This window comes from Diuraphis noxia, unplaced genomic scaffold, assembly GCF_037042655.1.
Source record: "Diuraphis noxia isolate RWA-SAM2 unplaced genomic scaffold, SU_Dnox_SAM2 contig0001, whole genome shotgun sequence".
Lineage (NCBI taxonomy): Eukaryota > Metazoa > Arthropoda > Insecta > Hemiptera > Aphididae > Diuraphis > Diuraphis noxia.
The window spans coordinates 48,713,511-48,730,102 of NW_028301711.1; the positions used below are offsets into that span (position 1 = coordinate 48,713,511).

Consider the following 16,592-nt stretch of genomic DNA (forward strand, 5'->3'; position numbering starts at 1 on the left):
ATTGAACAGTGTAGCCGCAGAATTGATTGAAACCTAGTTTTATTCAAAATATTATTCAAAATTAATCCATTCTACCCGCCAGGATGGAAATTAAAAAAAAAAAAAAACATTTATTAAAAGGTTTGTTTGCGCCGTTACCGATCCTGTGATTATTGCGATTGTCAGCAACAGCATTTGTGGGGTGGATGGGAGCGGGAGGGGTTACCCACAGTGTAAACTTTAATATACAACATAATATTATAACTAATCTTACGGACGCAGTGCGACAAGGGTATATTATACACAAAAAATATGTATAATAATAACAATAATAATAGTAAGCAATAAGCATCCTGGACATTATGACACAAATAATAATAATAATAATAAATCAAAACTTGTGATTTTTAGAAACATTAAACAATAATAAAAATAAGACCGGAACTGAAACTTGGTAGGACGACGTATGGGCCTAAACTGCAACAGCGCCCTTTTCAATCATCGACATACATCACTAGTGTGTTCTACAAAAGTTCGAAATATGTCACGCACACACACCGGTAGAAAAACGTGAGACTTGAGCTGTATGACAGACCAACTAAATGAGTAAATTAATATTGAATTAATTTTGATTTTTAGCAATGGATTTTATGAAAATTGAATTAGTTATAAAAAAAAGAAATTTAACAGTAGCAATAGATTTTTTTAAATTTGAATAAGTAATAAATAAAGAAATTGAACAGTGGCAATAGATATTTTCATAGGTCAGAAAAGTACAAAATACATTAATCAAACAACAATATATATTTGATAATCGGATAAGCAATATAATTTAATTAACACACAATTGGACGTTAGCAATAGATTTTCAGGGTTGAGATAGACAACTGACAACTTGAGTACAAATTGACGATTAACAATAGATTTTTGGGAACCCTTGAATACTGTAATCAAATATTTCTAGCGGGACGTACATATCACTATATCAGTCATCAAGATAGTTTATGGGAAAAAAGCACAACTCACAGGACTATCCGAGGAACGAGAGAACCTTTTTCCGTTCAATGTTGACTGTTGTTACGGTGTTGTACGATTGAGAATGATTTTTCGAGCGACATTGTCATTTATCTTAAATTTTAGAAAACATTTTTAGGGCTGGGATTTTGATGCATCTTTTTTTGGTGTATTGAACTGTTACTGATTTTTTTTGTTTATAATAATTGTTTTGATTTATGATTTTGGTATGAATTGATTTTTTTCAATATTTTTAATCTTAAACTGACAAATAAAAATAAAAATATGTTATAAATAAATATATATTTTTTTTGATTTTAATATTTAAAAAATGCCTTAAGCTGACAAATAAGTGATAAATGTATTGATTTTACAATAATGTGTGTGTTTATTTTTATTTATCAAATTTAATTTCACATAAGTTTATTATTCTGTAACCAAAAACTCAAAGAAATATAGTAATTGATATCTATTAAATATATTGTATATTTTGTATTTTTAATAATGTGGCAACGTTGCAAAAGTTAACAGGTAAAAACATTCTCAATCGTGTCATTAAAAAAGGTATGGCTGATAAGGACCATTCTCAATCGTGTTATACCCTTTATTGTCCCGTAGATTTTTAGTTTTTACCTTTAAATGGTAAATGGGGTAACAGGGGCGCATGAATACGACGTCATCGTTGCGTTGCAGCTGCACAACATAATGCCAGCGTTGCGGCGGCGACCGGCGCTCGTCTACAAAGAATTACAGCTGCAAGTGTCTACTAAGTTCCTGATGATGGCTGGTACGATACAAAACTGCTTGTAAAATATTTCACAAAAAAAAAAATTGAGCCAGCCGAAGGAATAAAAATAAATAAATGTTATCACAAAAATATTGGTCATCTATACAAAAAACTACTATAAATAAGTTAGATTAGTTAGAATTAGAAAAGTTAAATTTTAACTGTATTATATCAGCACTATACTATACTCCGTGTCAAATAAGAGCGCACCGGCCGGCCACAGGCAAAACCGGTTTTGTTACGTAAATTTGGTGCGCTCTTATTTGGTACAAGGTATAGTATACTGTATACTGTATCAGCCATCATCACATATTATACCATCATAAACAATTGTTACCAATTGGCAATTAGTCTGTAATAAAATAACTTATAGTAGTCAATAGATATATTATTATGTCACATACATGTTGTTCGATACCTAGACTACTAAGTACCTATATTTAATAAATTAAATTGAATATAAATTTCCTAATAGACTCTAGTATAATACAGAATTGTAGCAAGAAACAGAAACGACCCTAGCAGTAAACCAAATTTGTGTCCCTCATTAAATTACGCTTAAAATAAAAAACCGACAGGTATTATTTTTAATTTTGTAGATTATAATATTTGAATTGAGAATGCCACTCGATTGCGCCTTTGATATAATTTTGCCCCTGGCAAATGGTGCCTACGACGCTGGTATTATATCCCACTTAGACTTGAGATTGGTAGGTATTACTCTGGGTACTCATTGTTAGTTGATACTTTGATAGCACAAAAAGAATAGCTTTAAAATAAAAAGTTGAAAAATGTTGGAGATACATCAGAAAATGTGTGGTGGGTTTAGTTTCGTTGATAAATAGATGAATTTTTAAAGTTTTTTCTCATGACATACGATTATTTAACACCGGTCGTCACTTCTTCATGAGACAAATTATGTAATATGATATATATTAATTATTAGGTAGTTAATCAATTTGTTATACACGAAAAACACGAGTTTAAATTATTTTAATGACACGAACAGGAAAATGTACTAATTTTTTTTTTAAACAAGACACATCGAGTTTCCACAACGATTTGTATTCGTTAATAACAATAATAACATAGAAAGATAACTATGACCAAAGTGGATTCGATTATTTTTATATTTTTAAATTATTACAAAACAAAGTATTACAAATAAATATTATATAATTAATTATAAAATTTTTATTTAATCAAAAATATAGAAATTATTTTTTTTTTAACTGAATAAATCAAAACAATTATTGGTTGCTCAGATATTGAATAATATACTTTTCTGACATAAATTAAGCCACTGTATTCCCTACCAATGAGATGATATGAAATCAACAGTATAACATAAAATATTTTTAAATATCACCGCATACGCATTTTTTCCTTAAACCTACAAATTACAATTTGTTATATTGTGAGTAAAACTCAATATTGAAAACATATAAGGCCTTTAAATGTAATAGTAGATGTATAGGACTGTAAATATTATCTAATTAACGATACAATTTATTTTAATGGTGAAAATGTTATCCTCTCTGAATAATACATCCATGTCTTTTTTTTCTCAATTTGTTTGGCAACATAATTTATATCTCTATCGTCTGTTTGATTACATGACAATATTCCTATGGTCCAAACTACAGCCAATAACAATCTATCAAAACTGTGAAAATTATTTTACTTATTACTTATTATGTGATCCAATAAATAATATATGGTACCTATAATACTGAACGTACCTCATTAATTTTTGAGACCATAATTAGAAGACATGAGGAACTTGGGAATCCCATATTTGATAATAATCGATCAAATTGTCGGGATTTCAACGAACAATAATTTTCATTAATCAAATAATAATAAAAAATCTGTGGAAAAAAATTTATCGATTACAAAACTATTTAATAATTGAAAATTCGTACTACATATTTTACTACATTTATGTATTTAAGCTTATACTAGAATGTGCATAATACCTATTATGAAAAATAAATTGTCTAATATAGGTATGAAACGTATTTCAATATATTAGTAAATAATTGATTATTTACTTGAACTTGAAATAATATTCTTTCAATATATTTAATATTTATGGGATAAAATTCATGTTAACATATTTTACATAGATTATGTAATTGAAAATAGAGCCCTTCGCAAATTTTAAAACCCTTAAAAATGTAAATTATAAAAAAAAATAATTATAAATGTTGTGCATTATAATGTTACATAAATAAATAATAATGATAATAGTGAATAAAAAATAGATAATAGTATGTGAACATTATGATGAAAGACATATATTTTAATCAATACAATTTACCATACCTAGTGAGAAAGCTGAATAATCAACAGAATAATAAAAAAAAAAGTAGTGTATTATTATATTAACAAATTTTTGTATATTCTAATTTTGTGCATCTTAAATTCTTAATTGTTTTTTTTTAATTATCTAATGTATTGATAGAAATGTTTTAAAAGTTGAATGGATGTTTTATAGTTTATGAAATAAGCAGGCATAGGAATAGGCAGGCACCAACTTGAGAATTATGACTGCGAGAATTATGTACGGAGTAAATAACAACCGGGATAACAACATAGTTTTTAAAGATAATCAAAATTAGAGAAAACATTTTTTAGTGTTTATTCAAATAATTTTAAAATGATAAATTGAAATTAATCCATCTAATTTAATTTAAATATAATAAATTCATTTATTTTACTTTACCGGGTTGAGTCCTATTATCTCGGTAATATCAATTGCTAACATAATCATAAATAATATAATCCACATGGAACAATGCAAATAAAAGAAAATAATTTCAGCATAATTTATTATGTTCAGATTCCACAAGCATATCTCGGGAATTTCTTGCCAAAAGCCAATAACTCCCTAACAAAAATATGTTTATACCTAATTACATGATACCGAATTATTGTACAAAAAAGAAAAAAAATTGTTAATTAGTAACTAGTTTTTACGTTTAAAATAGTTGAAAGCAAGACAATTTTAGTAAATTTGAAATAACAATCAGGCAATCCACATGAGTTGCCAATACGTTTAATGACAACCCCAACTATTGAAGGTAAATATAAATAACAAGTTGCGATTGTCCAGTTCACAATTATCCTAAAATAAATACCTAAAACAATTGGGTTTTTAAAATATAGTTAGTCATAAATCATAATATACATCCACATATAAATAGCATACAAAATGTACTATAATAATTAATAGGTAGGTTTATAAGAATTACAATCTTTTTTTACAATTTATTATATGAACTTATTGAAAAGTCAATTAACATATTTACAAAACAAAAATAATAATGAACAAAAAACGATATTGAAAACTGAATATATATATATATATTAGGCGCAAATCGTGAAGCATTTAAAATTCAAATTTTGACAATATTTGGTATAAAAATTGAATATAAATAAAACCACAATAAAAATATCTCGAACATTTAAATTAGGTGATGAAACATGAATCATGATGCTCTCATGATAAAAACATTATTTTTTATAACACCTACCAAAAGACAATGTTGTGAATAATTTATCTAAATCAAGATTATAAATATATGAAGTATTAATAATAATTAATGGACTTGTAAATTCTTAAATTTTTAATTGATATAATTATACGAGTATAACCTACAAAAGGAATTTTTAATAGAAATATTATTTTAAAGATACACATTTATTCACAACTGATTGAATTGTGTAACTTAAAAATAAACATTATTGACTTATTCTCCTGTTTTACTACTTACACCAAGTATATAGTTTCTGTGGTGGATAATTTTAATTACTAGTGGCAGTAGGTGCATTGTTTATTAGATATTATTATTAAGTGTTTGGTTATTATAGTACTTTACTACTGATAATAAATCTTATATAAATATTTTGTGATTTTTATTGTGTTATATGTGTTGACTTTATTGTATTATATTTATGTTACTAATACTGTTTAAAATTCTAAGAGTTTATAATGAGTCCATCAGCAATAACATAAAAATATAATTACAATCATATAGATGAACATTAAATATTAATTAGCTGAAGTCAGGAGACTTAATATTTTAAAATTTAATTCAATGGATATAATATATACTCTTAGGTACTTTGACCTATAACTGGCTAGCTTAAATATGTATTTAGTAAACAGTTAATTAAATTAACACATATTATAATTTACAAGGGGCAACTTCATTTGTCTATAATTGTCTATTATATTTCATTCTCCAGATCTCTCCCTGGAATGCTATACCAATAGATAACAATTAAAAATTAAGAATACTGCAGGTTCGTAACACACACCAACAACCCCAACTTCCGACTTACTTGAACCGGATGGTAATAAATCATTATCGGATGGCAGCGCAGTGTTGAAACCGACGAGGAAAAGGCCGAAACGCAAGACGGACACAATAGTAACGTAAATGCCGGTGATCACGGAGATTATAGCTATCGATATACAACAGATGCTACCATTGCTACCGCGTCCTCGGAAAACTGTCGTATTACCCATATCCATCGTCGTCCGCCAAACACGAACCATCTGAACTTGTTGAAGAACTAAAATGATATATTAATTGCACACATCGTTATATTACGTAGTAGTGCAGCACGTCCTGTATAATATCGAGATCTATTAGCAATAGTAAAATATTTGAGTATTGTGTTATTAACTATTAAGTACCTAATGTTTATCAATGTCGAAAAACAATTTTTAATATTTTTATCACTTATTATTAGTAGAATAGTTGTTGTAGCTAGTTGTAGGTGGACTACCGGACACCAGCTGGACTACTGTCGTTCGTTAGTCGTTACAAACTTACAACGGTTCAGAATATGACGTTAGTAAAGATAATTACCAATAAATAGTTAAGCAGGTTTGCAACAATAACGATTTCGAGTGTTGATAATTAACTTTTAAACACAATTAATATGTACTTGTTTGTATCATATTAGTACAAATTTAAAATCAATTATTATCTGCAGTTAACAAGTACTATTTTTGGACTGCCAAATAATCACAGAATATAATATTAATCTTATTACTTATTATCTTAAATTTTGGTTGAGTCTTGAGTAGTATTTAAGATCTATGGTATTACCACAGAAGAAAGTGCATTTATCAAGTGTCTACAGTGTCTACACTCCCATCGGCCTCTCTTTGAAAGAATAAACCTTGAGTAGGTATTGCCAAAGAACCGAAAGAACAAAGCTATTATCTGTTCACAGATTTATAAAAATAGTATTTTTATACATAATTATGGTAATTGGTAATTAGTATTGATAAAACTGAAAACCCAAGGTAAATGGATAACCTATTAATCCTCCTTGCAGTAGAACCGTCCGAAACGTATATATAGTTAGGGTCATCATTCACCACAAGTCTTGTTTAAAATAGTATGGTCTCTTTTATGATAATCCAATTTAGTTTATAATAAATTAATAAAAATAATATATATATATATGTATATACAAGTATATACATCATACATAGTACACACAGGTTAAGGTGTATGTAATTAAATTAAAAATATAAATTTCAAAAATGAACAAGTTTTCACAATACTACCCAAATACACAAAAAGTAAATTAACACACCCTCACGCACGTAAATGTATGTTGAGCATATATTAATCTGTGAGTTATTGAGTTATAAGAACTTTTAAATCGTAATATTTTACATAACTTCTTTGGAAATTAAAATATTCTAAAAAACCAATGTTCAAATACTGATAATGTTAGAGCCATAAAGTTTTATAATTAGTTCTAAATTCCATAGTAATTATAAAAACAAAATATAAGCTATAATATTTTTTTACTTTAAGCAACAATCAACTATGGCCATTAGCATTTTTTAAGGGTTAAGGTTAGTTAGTATGGTACATGGGTTATGTGAGGCAAGGACCACTATATATTAATTTACATGAAACAAATTTAAATAATTACATAAGTATATTAAACCCTTTAAATTCTAAGTAATATAATAAGTACTCAATTGTAATTCCTACAGGAGACTCTAAATTTCCAATGTAAATTTTGTAGCAGATACGCCCAAATATTTTCAATTTAGTCATTAATTAACTATTAAGGAAATTCTCATATAGATCATGGTTGATTTGTTATTTAACATAATAATATAAAAGACTCTATTATTCTCAATATATTGTGTATATTAATTGATTTATCTTTATTTTTTTTTGTTCTAGTGAAAATTAGATTTTAAATTATTTATTTATTTCACATGAGTTGGTACATATACATTTAAAAAAATTGCACTCTAAAATTGCACTTATATGCCACTGTTCTGCCATACTCAAAAACCATAATGTCAACACACTAATCATAATTCATAAACTATTAAGATACTAAATTATTGTACATAAATAATGTATTTTATTATATAGCTTTTTAGAAATTCACGACTAGGGCTCAGAAATGATAGGAGTTAAAACTTAAAATACGAGAGCAAGAATATTAAATATGCAACTCCTACAACTTCCTAAAATATATTTATAATACCATTTAGTATAGAATATAGACAGAACTATAGTATCATAGTAGTACTATTTATACTCAATTATAACACATCGAATATTTAAAATATGATAAGCATAATAACTAACAAATATAATAACCAAAATAAAGCGTAAATAATGTTAATAATTAATATATATAAGATTCAATCCTCTTTTTTACCAAAATATACCTAAAATATCTTATGAAAAATTGAAAATGGTCCTGACTTTTGTTATCATCAAATAAAACTTCTGGTAATATACTTGAATTCAACACAAAGTTAACTTGAAAACAAATTTTCCACTTTTTTATAAATTGAATTTCTGAGACCTAACTCTTTAAGATAAGATTTATAAATGTTAAATATTAAGAATTTAAAATGTTAAGGTAAAATATTAATTTAAAAATGCAAAAATTGTTTTCAAAAAATTGCATGGAATAAATAGGTTATAAATAATATAACTGAAAAAATATTGATCCTTTTGACAAAAAAAAAAATATATCAACATAAACACACTCAGAACATTGCCTTATTTACTAATTAAAAACAATCATTATTAAATTTTCTTAATGTTTAACAATAAAAATTCTGACTTATACAATTATACCATATGATATTATGCTTATGTATTTTGTTGCTAATGAATTTAATTTGGAACTGCTGTTGTAATTGACCAATTCTACAATTGTGCATAATTGAATCTGAATTTGAATGCTTCTTAGTTCTTTATTGAAATTTTTCTTTTTTCCATTATTTAAACTAAAATATAAATCGATAAAAATAAATGTACATGTATATTATGTATAAAAATTAAATAGGTACTTACCCTTTTCATAATATTTTAAATTTCTTTGGATTGAGAAATGAAAAATTACGGTTTTCTGAGCTTAAATCATTTCTAATATATTTTAAATACCTCTCTTTCGTGGATTGTAATGAACGACAATTAAATACCTGAAATATAAAGGAATATAATTTGTTTCATAAGTTTAGTAAAAATTCTTTTTTGATGTTATAATTGTTGTTATTACATAATACATTTAAGTATTTGGTAGAAATAGATTGATTTTAGATTTAGAATTTAAAGAAGAATGATGAATTAAATTTTTGAATCTTACAAACTTGGATTGAAAAATTAACTACTATAGAAAGTAATAATATGTAAAAAAAATATTGAGTATGTAAAAAATATCAAGTCAAATGTAAAAAAATAAATGTATAAAAATATTAAAACTCTTTAGAGAACACTACACACATAATTGTTGTCTCCGTCTTTCAACTGTTAGTAACTGTTGTAATAAACAAATTTACACTTAGCAGATCAATTTAATTCCGTTAGTTTAAAAATTAGAGTAAATTTACCTATTATGAAACTTGATGGGAAGAACATTATCTGTGTTTGTATATGGGTTTATTAAGATAACTTAGTTTTTAAGTGAGTTATGAGCATTTTTAATTTACATTTTGTATATTATATGCATAACTTGCTACAAAATTGAACTATTGTAAAAATAACCACATATAATTTTCTTAACATCAAGTTTCATAATAGATCAATTTACTCTAATTTTTAAACTAATGGAGCTAAACGTGATATGCTAAGCTAAATTTGCTAAAATATTATGCACTTGTAAGACGGAGCCAACAAATGGTTGTGTAACGTCCTCTTAAGGTATGTAAAATGTTATTTTAGTTATAACATCTGCCTACAGTACTGAATTGTTATATAATAAGATGTAACAATAATGACGTAGAATACAGTTTTTTTATTTACATATTTACATAATTTTTGTGTTTTAAATGAAATTTAATCTAGTCTTAAAAACATTTTAGACATAAATCACTTCATAGTAGCCATAATACGCTATTACTTACTAGTTTTCAATTTATTACATATTTTATTTTTACTTCAATCAGTTAACTTCTATGAAATATTAAAATGAAAAAGAAAATATATATATGTAGGATTGGGCACCAAAATATACACTTGAATAACCAACAGTACACTAGTAACGAATCAACTATTTATTGATGCACAAATAACAAAATACAAACTTAAACAATCAACAACAACAAACGACTAATGGAACACTCGCACGTCAAAACAACACTAACGCTTAGCTTCCACCCACCACCCTAGCTGTATCAGAAACCGGCCCTCTCACTGGTAGACAACTCAACTCCACAAATACAACATGAATTTTAACAATTTTCAAACAATAAATCATACAGTTTTTTTATGTTGATATAAGGGCAATAGACAAAAATAAATAAAAGTTCCCTTATAAATTAGTTTCTAATAACCTTGCTAAATTGGTTAATTTAAGAATTGTTAAAAAAAACTATAAAAATGCAAATAATTAGATTATGTTACCAGTGTATGCTGTGATCATGATGGCCATTGAACAAGCTACTGGCATTGTTGCCATCACTGGTACAGACGCCGCAGGCAAGTTACTAAAGATCAGAAAAGTGACCTGATTTCGTAAACCTGTTTCAGTGTTTCATATCCCAGAACTGGTAGTTTAATTAAGCCACATCAGTCGAGTTTGGGTTGAATTTATGACATGTAAATACCACCAATTCATTTTTTAACCTATAAAAAAAACAAAGTTCAATAATATTTCAAAAGATCAAATTCAAATCTGAATGCACATACATGACAAAATATAAATATAATAATAATAATATACATATATACCTACAATAAAAAGAAAAGAATAAAATATAAAAACTAAATTTCACAAGGCTAGATACAGTTAGGAAAATTTAGTATTTAGAGTATTACACTTCACACAATTTATGGACACAGAGCGTCAACCATACAATGTTATTGAAAATGTATTGGTCTATTACTATCATAATAATATATACTTACAGTTTTATACGATAATAATCAAGAATCAAACATTTAAACAATAAGACAGAACTCGTTGTGTTAATAATAATGTTGGCCTTAAATTGGAAAATGAAATGTTTAAGGATAATCAAAACCAAATTTTTAAATGAAATTGGCCGAAAGATAATATTGGTGGAGTGTGTGGTTGTTTTACAGTTCAAAAAATTATGCCAATGGAATTTATATTTAAAAAAGTGCTGTCACCCTAGGCAGGAGGTCAGATACCTGCGGCTGGCTCATCTGTTGCTCTTTGGAAAATGCATCAATATCTTTAACTCATAAAATACAAATTGAAATTTGGTAATTTTTTTATATTACAGGTATAATTTCTTTTAGATGCTTTATTTTTATTTTCAAACATTTTCTAATATGAACTTTATTAAAAATAAATTAAGAAGCAAATATTAGCCAACTGAATAGCTCAGGGATAAACTGATATCAGCTTAGACACATGTTTGAAGTTGAAAACTATACATTATTCTACAGATTTAATAATAATAATAATGTATAAATGAAACTAAGTTTTTATAAATTTAACGGTATTAAATGTTTTTAATACCTACCAATTTCTAATGAAATTGCTTAGTAAAATATATTAATCGTTTTATGTACTATGGTATGTATTTTTATCAACCATTGTTGCTCTTCAAAAATCATGATTTTTTTTTTTTTAAACAGCTTATTTACTAGAAAAAGTGTCCGGTCCGTGCCCTAGGTTATTCATTCACTCAATACGTACAGTTAGGTATGTTGATTATCTGATCACTTCCAGGCCATGGTTCTTCTCTACCAATACGTGGACTTCAAACGAGTACAAGCTGGTATTTTTAAGTGATATAGACTTTCCTTTCGAATGTTGATAGTTTGATGTAGCCAACGTGCCAACGTAGCAATTTAATTAAAATTTGAGAAATATATTAAACTGATCAGAGAAACGAATAAATAATAATGTTCAATGTTCATGTGTGAGGTGTGACTACTGACTATCACATAATATATTCATATTATACGTTATCAGTTATGAATGATAAACTATATACACTGACTTCTATAATATTTATAGAATATTTATATATCATGATTATACCACAGATTAGGTAGGTTTGTAATCTGTGATTATACAGAACCGGACTGGCACCGGTTTGTTGTATTATGGCACAGGCGCACAGCCACGATAGTTCGGCTACTTACCACTATGTTGGTGGTTGTAAGTTAATCGTGATCCAATAAAATGTGTTGGCAATAAATCTGGTAAGTGGATGTTGCTCTGCTGTACAGAAAAAATAAAAATTCAAGATCAGTATAATTATATCAAACACTGATATAAACTAGAATAATTTAAAATAATAATATAATGTATTTTATCTATATAGAATATACGTCGTATATAAATATATTATATATATATAAAAGAAAATCAAATTTTAAACTTATAGGTAGTTATAAAAAATTGTTTAAAAATCGTCATACTACTCATACTTAGGCCATGACTCGAGAGTAATGACTGATGAGTATAAAATGAAATGTTTACAAATTGCATAATTCCATGCGATCTATATTATATTTTATATTATCTATATTATCTATCTTATATTTTGCGTTTTTTTTAATAATATAACTGAAGTATACTGAGTAACCTAATGTAATGTAGGTACTTATTGAATAGGTAATTTGTGAATGTGCTTTAGAGAAACAATTATTATTTAAAGCACACAAGAGGGATCATAAAAAATGTTTTTTCGAATGGGCCGATACTTTGTTGAGGGCCGGTAGAAGTTTAAAATCTCGGTGGGCCGAAGTCTATCCGGCCCTGGCAGAAGGATACAAGTGGGTTACTATAATGGATGGTATTAAATTTGAATTTAATGATATAATATCATTGTATACGAAAAACGATTTTGAGTGAAGACGATTTGTCGATACAGGATATTTTATATTATATTACTTAATTATATTGTTATTATTTATAAAAAAAAAAAAAAAATGAAGATCCCTATAAAATAAATTCCAAATTAATCAAATCAGATTCATTATGAACCCGACTCACTCAGTCATTCATAGTAGGTATATACAATTTATTATTAAGTATTAATATGAGTCATTACCAATATTAACTGCTAATATTAGAATATAAAGTATACTTTAAAAATTTAAGTAAACAAAAATAATATTTTTAAATTACAACTTTAATTAAAATTGTTATTCTTGATTATTTAATATGTAATTTCATAAAAATTTGAAGTTCAAATAACTAAAAACAAAAAAATTGTGTTTGAATAGTTTTTAAATTTTTCTTGCAGCAGAATTATAACTACTTGTGTGGAACCTTGTTTTAAATTTTCAATCCTTAGCTATAGTTGAATCTTTATACATTAATGACAACTAAAAAATTTGTTAATTGTTAATTTTGTAAAAATTTGAAATTTAATTGGTTATTACAAAAATCATGGCTATGTTCTTTTTAATATTTTCCAACTGCAGATATAATATCAACATAATGGGGAACTTTGTATTAAATTTCCAAGCTTTTTGACCTAACGAATAAAATTATTGTAATGGCACTAGAATAAAAAACTAGAAATTATTTATTTGATAAAATTTGAAAAATTCATGAACAATCCATCTGTTGAATTTTAAAATCTTAGATTTTAAAAGATAAAATTGTAAGAATTTTTAACTAAAAAAAATTGCAAATTTTCATGATTTTTACATATTTTTTCAAAATTTGAAATTAAAATGCTCATTAAAAAAAAAATGTTGACTATGTATTTTCAATATATTTAAATGAACATTGTAATATTAGGAGCCTTGTATTAAATTTTGAAGCTTTTTTACCAATCGAATAAAAATTTATTGTCATTTATAAAAAAATAATCTAAAAAGATTGAAAATTTCAAATGTCAATAAAATAATTTTAATAGATTTGGGATATTTTAAAATTTTTATCAAAGATAGAAGTTGACAATATAAGCATTCAGTGAAAGTTTCAAGTATTTGTTTAAGAGTTACACCAATATCTAAAATCGATTTTCTCAAAACTTTATTTTGCATAAAAATGCCCGTTTATTCTTAATTTTTTTTTGTTTTTCCGGTGCTTATAAAAATTATTGAGAATTTCAAAATTTCACCTCATCACACCAACAAGATTCATTTCCAATCGGAAGAGCTACTGAAGTTGAAAATCGAAGCATAATATCAATAACTTATCGTGTACACAGATAAAAAATAATAACGCTCATCATCGTAGAATCACTACATTCATCGCTCCACTCAGAATCTATTATATTATATTATAAAATAATAAATATCTATAAGGCTATAGGTAATTCAGACGGACCTTATTAATTACCAAATGAATATAACATTAAAAATGTGTAATTACGCAAAAATGTTTAAACAAAAAGGTGGGAAATTAATATGAATAAAGACGGGAAATATAAATATAAATAAGACTCTAACCAATAGCTATATTATAATTGGAAGTTAGGGTATAAGATTTGTATCATTCTATGTCTTTATAAGTTGAATCGGTAAAAACATTAAAAAACAACTTACAAGCAAATGTTTTAAACTTTCACGGTATTAGAAGTAATTTATTAACGGTCTTATTTAAAAGTGGCCTGAAAATATCGATTTGCCCGGTAACTATAGTATGTATTTTAGAGTCTCCTCGGATCTATAGGTGGAACCTAAGCTTAAAAAAAAGGGTGTCCACGTTTAGTAAAGTAGATAATATATTATATATATTATAGAAGATCTACCTAATAAGAGGATGACCAAAATATGCTCATCAAATCTGTCGTTTCCCTCGTATAAACGTACAATATTAACTTCTTCACTCTCAGTCATATGCAATGATTTATCATTGAATTCAAATATAACAAGTAGGTAAAAATTACATGCTCAAAAACTGCTATATAGAGCAGAGCGGGGAATCCAATTACCCACCTATTTTTATATTATTGCACCAAGAAATTTAGTATATTATAGTATATTTCATAAAATAAAAAATTTAAAATTATAATGATGTTTAAAAATATATTTTTCTGCAGTATAGGACCTTATATACACACTTTTTTTTACAGTCAATTTTTACAGAAACTTCCAAATGTACCTTTTTCTATTGAGTCGGAAATGATATATATAAATATATATATATATATGAATGTATATATTTTTTAGCTGCTATGTCGTTTGTAGGTACGTACATTTGCCCATTGTACTTATTGTGTTTCTTGCACTACAGTGAGGGTAGGTAGGTAGGTACCTTGACCAGCGTATAGGTAGCGTCAAGTGTTCGTATATATATGTATAATACAATAACATTTCGATGCTCAACTGGTGGTAGGAACCAACACCATTACTGTTGCCACCACCGTCGTGTAACGCAGAATTCAGATCGTCATTCGTATGCTAACAGTGCTATTTAATTTAAAATTGTTCTCGGCACTAGCAGACTTGGTCGAGATAGGCTTTATTTTTTTCCGTAATTTTTAACATAGTATTTATATCTCATTAAATCTACATTACACGATGAAATATACGGCATTTACAATCGTCACGCTTGCCATCATCTCATCGATTGTGGCATTGACAAATAATGGTTACGAAGAACGGCCGTGGTCGACAGAAGATATTGAAAACCACAAAAATAGTGAGTAAATAGCATTATGTATTATTTTTAAAACACACATGTTACTTATGAATAATTACAATGTATCATTCAGATGTTTGAGAAATCTGTATTATGTTTAAAATGTATATTTATTGTTTTACGTCTCTAAATATTTGATATGTGTTATATACTTCGAATTTAAGTTTTATTTTTTATTTTCTAGTTTTTAATCATTCTATAGATTAGTCATACAATATAAATAAATCGTTGAAAAAGTGATAAAATCACCGGGTCTACCTGTTATAAACATAAAAATTAAGTGACCCAATTACCGTTACCTTTTGGAAAAAAAGGTTAATATTGTGAGGTAATTATCGGATTCCCCTTCTAAGAATCCTCACATGGGACTGATAATAGTAGAATCGGTATCGGTGGCAGACCGTCACACAAAGTAATGCACAGAATTTTGGTGGTCCTCATGATAACATTTAGAATAGAATATTTATTATTTTTAATATTACAAACACCAAACAGTATAATTCACCTAATAGTGAAATAAGGTACTAATTGTCTTCTTGTGTTTTTTTAGTAATGGATAGTCTCAATGGTCGTGTATGTCCTCCATTTGGAAAAAAAGGCGAAATTCGAGGTAGAGACTATACAAACGAAGTCGCCGATGTACGGATGTGCCTATATGGCAAAAAAAACTCAACAAAGCGCTGTTCCGTTGTTACATTTGAGGTTGGAGCGTTCCGAA

The 16,592-nt window shown here is 26.8% G+C and overlaps 1 long non-coding RNA gene and 1 pseudogene across 1 annotated transcript; both read right to left on the reverse strand.

The window, feature by feature from the left end:
* Window positions 1–3,046: 3,046 nt before the first annotated feature.
* On the reverse strand, window positions 3,047–6,752 carry LOC149060836 (nurim homolog; annotated as a pseudogene).
* A 2,101-nt stretch (window positions 6,753–8,853) lies between these two features.
* LOC149060837 (uncharacterized) lies at window positions 8,854–12,171 on the reverse strand. The gene is made up of 4 exons (XR_016189865.1): window positions 11,960–12,171; window positions 10,696–10,917; window positions 9,148–9,275; window positions 8,854–9,080 (listed from the first exon to the last, which is right to left on the reverse strand). It is a non-coding gene; the product is annotated as an uncharacterized LOC149060837 (long non-coding RNA).
* Window positions 12,172–16,592: the final 4,421 nt, after the last annotated feature.